At 43.0% G+C, this 7,500-nt stretch overlaps 1 protein-coding gene across 6 annotated transcripts in view; it reads right to left on the reverse strand.

The window, feature by feature from the left end:
* The window catches only part of LOC125036715 (ethanolamine-phosphate phospho-lyase-like), a 76,009-nt gene that overhangs the window by 54,542 nt on the left and 13,967 nt on the right, over nt 1–7,500 (reverse strand). The window lies entirely within an intron of this gene.

The raw sequence follows: 7,500 nt of genomic DNA on the forward strand, positions 1-7,500 counted from the left end.
ACACACACACACACACACACACACACACACACACACACACACACACGTATATATATAGTTCTGGAATTATATTTCAGTACACTTGCTGGATCCCAATTTTGTACATCTGGCAACAACGATGTAAACATAGTATTTTTTTATGAACGAGGCGAAAACCCTAGGTTGTTCATAAGAAAGAGTGTGATTGGAAGAACATAAATGACCAAGTTAATTAGTAACTATTTTTGGAAGTTATGTAAGCCATTTCATCTTTCGTTTTCTTCAAACAAATGACAACAAAACATGTAATATAAACTATCATTGACTTTGTAAAGGGATATTTTTAAAATGCGATTTCCTGGAATTGCTTGTTTATCGGCATGGCAACACGTATGGAGGTGAGGCAGTATGTCTCCCATCTTTCAGCACTATATTTTTAATTAAAGCTGCATATTTCTTGAAACATGAAAACGCTTCATTATTTTAACATCTATGTATGGCAGCTAAATCAAACTAAAATCTTTGCAAAATCGTTAATACCTCTGTAAATTGGTGGCGGGCGGATAACAGGGTAGGTAACAGGGTAGTTGAGTACTGAGTATTTAGACGGGAACCCGGGACAAAATATAAATTGTCGGGTATTTACCCTGTATCAGGGTAATTATCCGGGTAGTGGTCCCGGTGTCTCGAATAGGGCAAGTCGGGTACCGATTACTTGAAAACTCGTACTTTGCCCATCACTACTGTAAATGCTTCTAAATAAACTAAATAAACAGAAAACATTCTACATATTCTTCATTATAGAACAGAATTTGGATGCAAAACCACAGTAGGGTTACAATGAATATATACATACCTTATCATTGTGTGTGTGTGTGTGTGTGTGTGTGTGTGTGTGTGTGTGTGTGTGTGTGTGTGTGTGAGTGAGTGAGTGAGTGAGTGAGTGAGTGAGTGAGTGAGTGAGTGAGTGAGTGAGTGAGTGAGTGAGTGAGTGAGTGAGTGAGTGAGTGAGTGAGTGAGTGAGTGAGTGAGTGAGTGAGTGAGTGAGTGAGTGAGTGAGTGAGTGAGTGAGTGAGTGAGTGAGTGAGTGAGTGAGTGAGCGAGCGAGCGAGCGAGAGAGAAATACACGTTTGCTTGTTTTACCTAGATCTACGAGCTGGGTGGTTCCATAGAGGTTGAATATCAAGTCTTCGAACTTACTTCCAATACATGTGTTGTACGATGTCTAATATCTCGGAAAAATAAATCATTCTCATGAAATGGGCGCTATACTTTCGTCATCTATTCAATATTATTTCCTTTCGTTGTCAAAGCACATCCGTTTACAGTATATGCGTAGGTGTAGATAAAAATAGCATACTTGTGTTTTGTCACAAGTTTTCATATATCACTTCATATGTTTTTGAATTGATAAAATGACTCGTTTTCTTTTCGGCATATCCAAACACTGATTCATTAAACAGAAATATGATATGTTATCATTTTAGAACATCTGAACCCAAAACTGTAGTAGAGGAACTAAAGTTGTTAAACATTTTATTTAGAATCGTAGGTTTTATAATTATTACACATTTTGAACTCCTTTTCACGCAAAATACAATAAGTAGTTAACAGAAAAAAAATATATGTAAATATATAATATACATAATCAAGGACGTTTTTCTTTTCTTTGCCGGGGGATTCGGTAAATCGAATAATTGGTAGGAGGCTTATTGATTTTAAAGTTATTTTTACTATCGGTTTATTTGTAAAAAGGAAAATGGTAATAACTGTAGAAAAAAGGCTAATACTAGGGGCAGTCATACTTATAATAAAAACAATATATCGTTATTCAAAACCTTGTCTAATCCCCGAGATAATGTGCTTATGTGAGGTCCCGCTTTCCTGCATAACACTTTCCATTTCCTTTTAGCATGATCCGTTAGCTATTGGGAGGTTCTTTCTTTGACCGTTTCCCAAACATTGACATATTCGCCCTAACATTTTTCATCGGGTTTGAGTTACATGCCTTGCTTGGCAGCGGAAGGATTTCCATGTAGTTTTGCTAATCGAACCACTTCGTAACTGCCCTTGACGAGTATATTGGCCAGTTTTCCAGCACAAATACGGTTGTTTCTGGGAAGGCTCAAAGGATAGCAATGTGCTGATGGGAGGAACATTTCTTCTAATAATTTCCAAATATCTGTCTACATTGAATCTCCCTTCTTTTTTGGAGAGTTCACGAACACCATGCGTGAAAATGGTTAATGGTTAATGGTTAAAGGCAATTTAATGTGCTAGACATCTAAGGTCATGTAGCACTATAGTTAATGTTAGTGAAGGGTGTTTAGGTTAGTGATTAGTTGTTAAAGCTGGGTTAAAGGATTGGTGAGTGAATGGGTTAGGGTCGGATGAGGTAATGTAAAGGATTAGATCAAGTGAAGGATACATATGCGTTTGAGGAAGGAAAACAGGTTGTCAAAGCAGAAAGTGTGAGATTCTGTAAGGATGTCTGATAAGTTGGGATGTCTATGTAGGGAGGATAGGTGGGAGAAAGTAGAGGTACGGGCTGCTTCAAAACGTGGGCATGACAATAGAATATGTGGGACTGAAAGAGCATTACATAAGGGACATAGGGGTGGATCGGATTGTGACATTAGATAGGAGTGTGTTAGACGGGTGTGGCCAATGCGTAAGCGGGCGAGGGCCGTCTCCCAACGTCTGCTCCGATGGAATGGAGCTGACCAGGAGGAGATTGACAGTTTTACAGTATGTAATTTATTAGTGTGTAGACTTGACCAAAAAGATTGCCATCGATTATACAAGAAAGTCTTAAAGTGTGGGTAATAATCCGTGGCTGGGATATGTGAGAAACGTGGTTGGTTTGATGTGGACATAGCAGCGTAGCGTGCTAGAGTATCTGCTTGTTAATTGCAGGGGATTCCAACATGGCTGGGTACCCAGCAAAATTTGATTGTTTTATGACGTGTGGACAGGTAGAACAACCAGTTCTGGACCTTACGAACTAGGGGGTTGGTCGTGTGTATTGACTTTATGAGGGTTAATGAGTTACGGGAGTCAGTAAAAATTGTATATGAGGAAGAGGGTAGTGAGTATATGTGGTTTAAGGCAAAAAGGAGAGCATACAGTTCTGTAGTAAGGAAACTGGATTCAGGAGGGAGGGGGTATTTGAAAGTATGAGTTGGGAAGATTACTGCAAAACCAGCACCGGAGGTGGATTTGGAGCCGTCAGTGTAGACGGGAATACTGGAGGAATGAGTGGAGGCATGGTCAAGGAAATGGGTGAGAAGGACAGTAGGAGGAATATTTGATTTTGGTGGGTTAGGGTAGACAGAGGAGCAAATATGGGGGCAAGGTATAAGCCTAGGAGGGACTGAATGGACAGAGAACGGGAGGAGTCGGAGATGGGGAAAAGGGGAATGGGAGAGGAGATTATCCATGCGAGTGGAGAAAGAATTTACCAGAGGAATGGTGTTGAAGTGGAGTGTCATATAAAAAGAGTGAAGGTAGAGGACCTACACGTGTGCGAGAGAAAAGAATGGAGAAAGATTTGGAGGTAGAAAAGCGGAAGCCATGGTTTGTGGCCCAGGAGGAAACTGATGATAATGCAGATTGAAGAAATTGGTAGAGGTTTGGTATGGATGTGCCAGAGGCATAGATGGTTAAATCATCAACATAGAGTGATGACCGGGCTCCTGGTGGTAGAACTGAGGCAATGTCATTTACAGCAAGAAGGAATAAGGTGGTACTAAGCACACTGCCTTGTGGGACACCTTCAATTTGAGGAAAGAAAGATGATGTGGCAGAGGCAATTTTGACCTGGAAAGTGCATTGGGAGAGGAAAGACTTTATGAAGACACCCATATTTCCACATATGCCTAGAGAGGACAATTGTTGGAGAATATGGTACCTCCATGTCGTATCATATGCTTTTTCTAGGTCAAAAAACATAGCTAGTACGGATTCATGGCGTGCAAATGCGGATGTAATATATGTCTCAAAATGAGCAAGGGGGTCAGCTGTGCTTCGGGCATGGCGAAAACCAAACTGGGAAGGTGAGATAAGATTGTGGGATTCAAGATACCACATTAAGCGGAAGTTAACCATTCGCTCTAGTAGTTTGCATAAGCAGCTAGTTAGTGCGATGGGGCGATAGTCTTGAGGGAGGGTACCCGATTTATTGGGTTTTAGGAAAGGGAGGATAAGAGCTTCTCGCCAATGAGAAGGAAAATTTCCTGATGTCCATATGTGGTTGTAAGTTGTTAATAGGAAGGATAATGAGGAAGATGGGAGTTGTCGGAGCATACAGTAGTGATTTTAGGGCAGCATTGAGTTCAGAAGAAGAAAAGGGAGCATTATAGGACTCAGCAGAGGATAGGGTGAAGATAATGGGGGTAGGTTCCCTGATGGTTTTAATAGAAGAGAAGTGTGGAGAAAGGTGAGAGCTACTACTGACCTGGCTGAAATAGTCACCTAGTTCATTAGCGACTTCGGGAGGATCAGAGATGAGGGTATCTCGAATATGGAGGACGAGGGCTGGATGGGGGGGATGTTTGCCTGATAGTTTATGTATCCGGCGCCAAACATTTGAGATAGATGTAGAGGATGTACTTGAGGAAACATAATTTCGCCAGCTATTGGTTTTACTATTTCGGATTGTACGACGAAAACAGGCAGATGCTCTTTTAAAGGAGATAAGAGCTGATAGTTGATGAGGGGTACCTCGTTTGTAGCGATAACTGTTCCAGGCTGCACGTTTTACACGGAGTGCTTTAGTGCAATCAGAATTCCACCATGGAACACATTTGGAGGTATAGGGTCTTGAGGTTCAAGGGATAGCTGTATGGGCAGCTCTTAGGACTGTAGTTATGAAAAATTGTATCATTTCTGATACGGATGAGAGGGATGATGGAGGGGTATGAATAGTAGAGAGTGAAGTGAAAGTATGCCAGTCAGCTCTATCAAAGCACCAGCGTGGGGAGTTGGGAAGTGGTACATATGAAGTTGGAGAAAGGAGAACTGGAAAGTGGTCACTATAGGGAAAGTGGTCTAGAACTGACCAGTGGAAATCTAAATGAAGAGAAGGAGAGCATAGAGAGAGATCAATGCATGAAAAAGACTGCGTGCGTGTATCAAAGTGTGTGGGGCGATCTGTATTTAGAATAATAAGATCAGCTGTGGATAGGATGCGCTCTAGAGCTCGGCCATGGGTGTTGGTGATAGAATCACCCTAAAGAGTGTGGCGGCAGTTAAAATCACCTACTATGAGGAAAGGTGATTGAAGTTGGGAAATTGGGTTTTCAAAAGCAACAAAGTTAATGGGGTGGGAAGGGGAGAAGTAGACTGAAATCACTGTGATCCAGCGGCGAAGAAAGATACGACTAACTGTACAAGGGACAGTGGTTTGAAAGGGAGGTATGACATAAGGTGTTTTTTGGTTGATAAGTATAGACGAGACATAAAGGGAGTGTGGGGAAGAAACAAAATGGTAATTGGGGATTGGTATTGGAGATTGTGTAAGAAAAGTTTCTTGGAGGCATATAATGGATGGGTTATAAGAGTCTGTGAGAGCGGAAACCGCGAATGTTCCAATGAAGGATTGTTATACTTTCATTGATTTAGTGGCAAAGATTGAAGTGTTCGTTGGAGAATTTGAAGGGGAAGGTTCTAGAGGGTGGGATAAAGAATGAGGTTGGGGAGGTGGTGTTGTATCAGGAGGGGTGTCGGGAGGTAGAGGGTCTGGGGAAGAGGGTATTTGTGACATGGGGGATTCACGTGTGTATCCAGGAGGGAGTGGAAGGGATAGAGGGGATGGTGAGAGGGTTAATACAGGTAGGGGTGGAGTCGGGGGGGGGGGGGGTTGTTGGGATGTGGTAGGAGGATTGGGTGTAGGGAGAATATGAGTAGGAGGAGGATGGATATCGGCAGTCACTTTGAGTGTGGAGGGAGTAGGAATTGTAGAATTTGGAGGTGGATGAGTATCAGTTTGGGATTCTATTATGTAGTTCTGGATATCTTCAAGAGTTTCTGTAATGGGGTTGGTTGTAGAGTTTTGTGAGATAAAGGTTTTCTTGTGAGGGGGGGGGGGGGAAGATAAGTCTGGTGTCTGATAAATAGGGGCAAAGGAAGGTGGAGATGATTGTGAGGTAGGGGAAGAGGGGGTGGAACGTTTATTCTGTCTGCTGCGGGTAGTGCGGGGAGGGAGAGGGGAAGGTGTTGGGGCTGTAGTAGAGATTGGGGTGTCTGGATTTAGGATAGCAAAAGAATTTGATTGGGTAGAGATTGGAGAGTCTGGGTTAAGGATGGCAAAAGAGTTTGACTGGGGAAGGTAGGAGGTAGAAGAGGGGAATTTAGATGGAGGGGGGGTTGGGTTTAGGAGAGGGTGTAGGAGCTTGGGAGGTATGGGAATTGGCAGAGTGAGCGACATTACTGGAGTAGGGGGTAAGAGAAAAGCCTTGTCGACGTGCTTCCTGTCTGGCTTCACGTAGAGTGAGTCCAAGTCTGAATCTGAGAGTTGCTACCTCAGACTCAAATTTGTAGGTGGGGCAGCCTCTATAAAATACATTATGGGGGCCGTCACAGTTTCCACATGTGCGTGATTGTGCAGAGCAATTTGATCGAGTATGGCCAGGTTGGGCACATAGCGGGCATCTGGCTGTGGAACGGCAATGTTTGGCAGGATGTCCAAAATGCCAACAATTTTGGCACTGACGAGGAGGTTGGTATGGTCGGACAGGTAGGGATTCCCCACCTATGTAAACATTTAAGGGAAGGTCATGTCTACGGAAAGTAATTTTGGCAATGTTGATGGATTTCTTACGATTTCCTCTGGGAGGAATGGAGTAGCATTGTACATATGTTGCATCATAGTCTGTGAGACAAGTGAGTAAGTCCTCTCCACAATCTGACCATTCTTTGTCATGGATTGGGCAATCTGTTGGGGAGATAGAGACAGTTCCAGTGCAAGTATTGAGGGTTGGATGAGGTTCTGTAGGGATGGGATTACCACATAAATCAGTTAGTTTTGTTAATGCTATAGCTTCTTTTTCAGTTGTTACTGTGACGAGACGGAAGTAGTCGCGTCGGCTACGGAAAGAGACTTTGCCTACTTGTTTTTGGAGGCATTGTTGGAAGAGGAGGGTGTTTTGAGAGTACGGAGCTGTGGGAGGGATCACGAAAAATCGGTCCCATTTGGCTGGGCTAAATAGAATATTTAGGATTCTTATAGAGGTGGGGGTAGAAGTGCAGGGACGTGTGGAGGAGGGAGTAGTGTTGAGGGGGGTAGTGTTACGGGGAGGTGGGCAATAAGGTTGTAAGGTAGTAATAAGGGGAGATGGGATGGTTGATGGAGAAGGTTGTGGGAGTAAAGGTATTGAAGTTGAGCATGTTGGGAGAGTAGAAATGTCTCCTGGGGATTGGTTGTTGATTATGGTTGATACTGTACTAGTATGCATTGATGATGGGGGAGTTGTTGCAGTGTTCGGAGCCGTGGTCAAAGGGGAGGCGGGATTGGGGCTATTT

Source organism: Penaeus chinensis, chromosome 21 (assembly GCF_019202785.1).
Source record: "Penaeus chinensis breed Huanghai No. 1 chromosome 21, ASM1920278v2, whole genome shotgun sequence".
NCBI classification, from domain to species: Eukaryota; Metazoa; Arthropoda; class Malacostraca; order Decapoda; family Penaeidae; genus Penaeus; species Penaeus chinensis.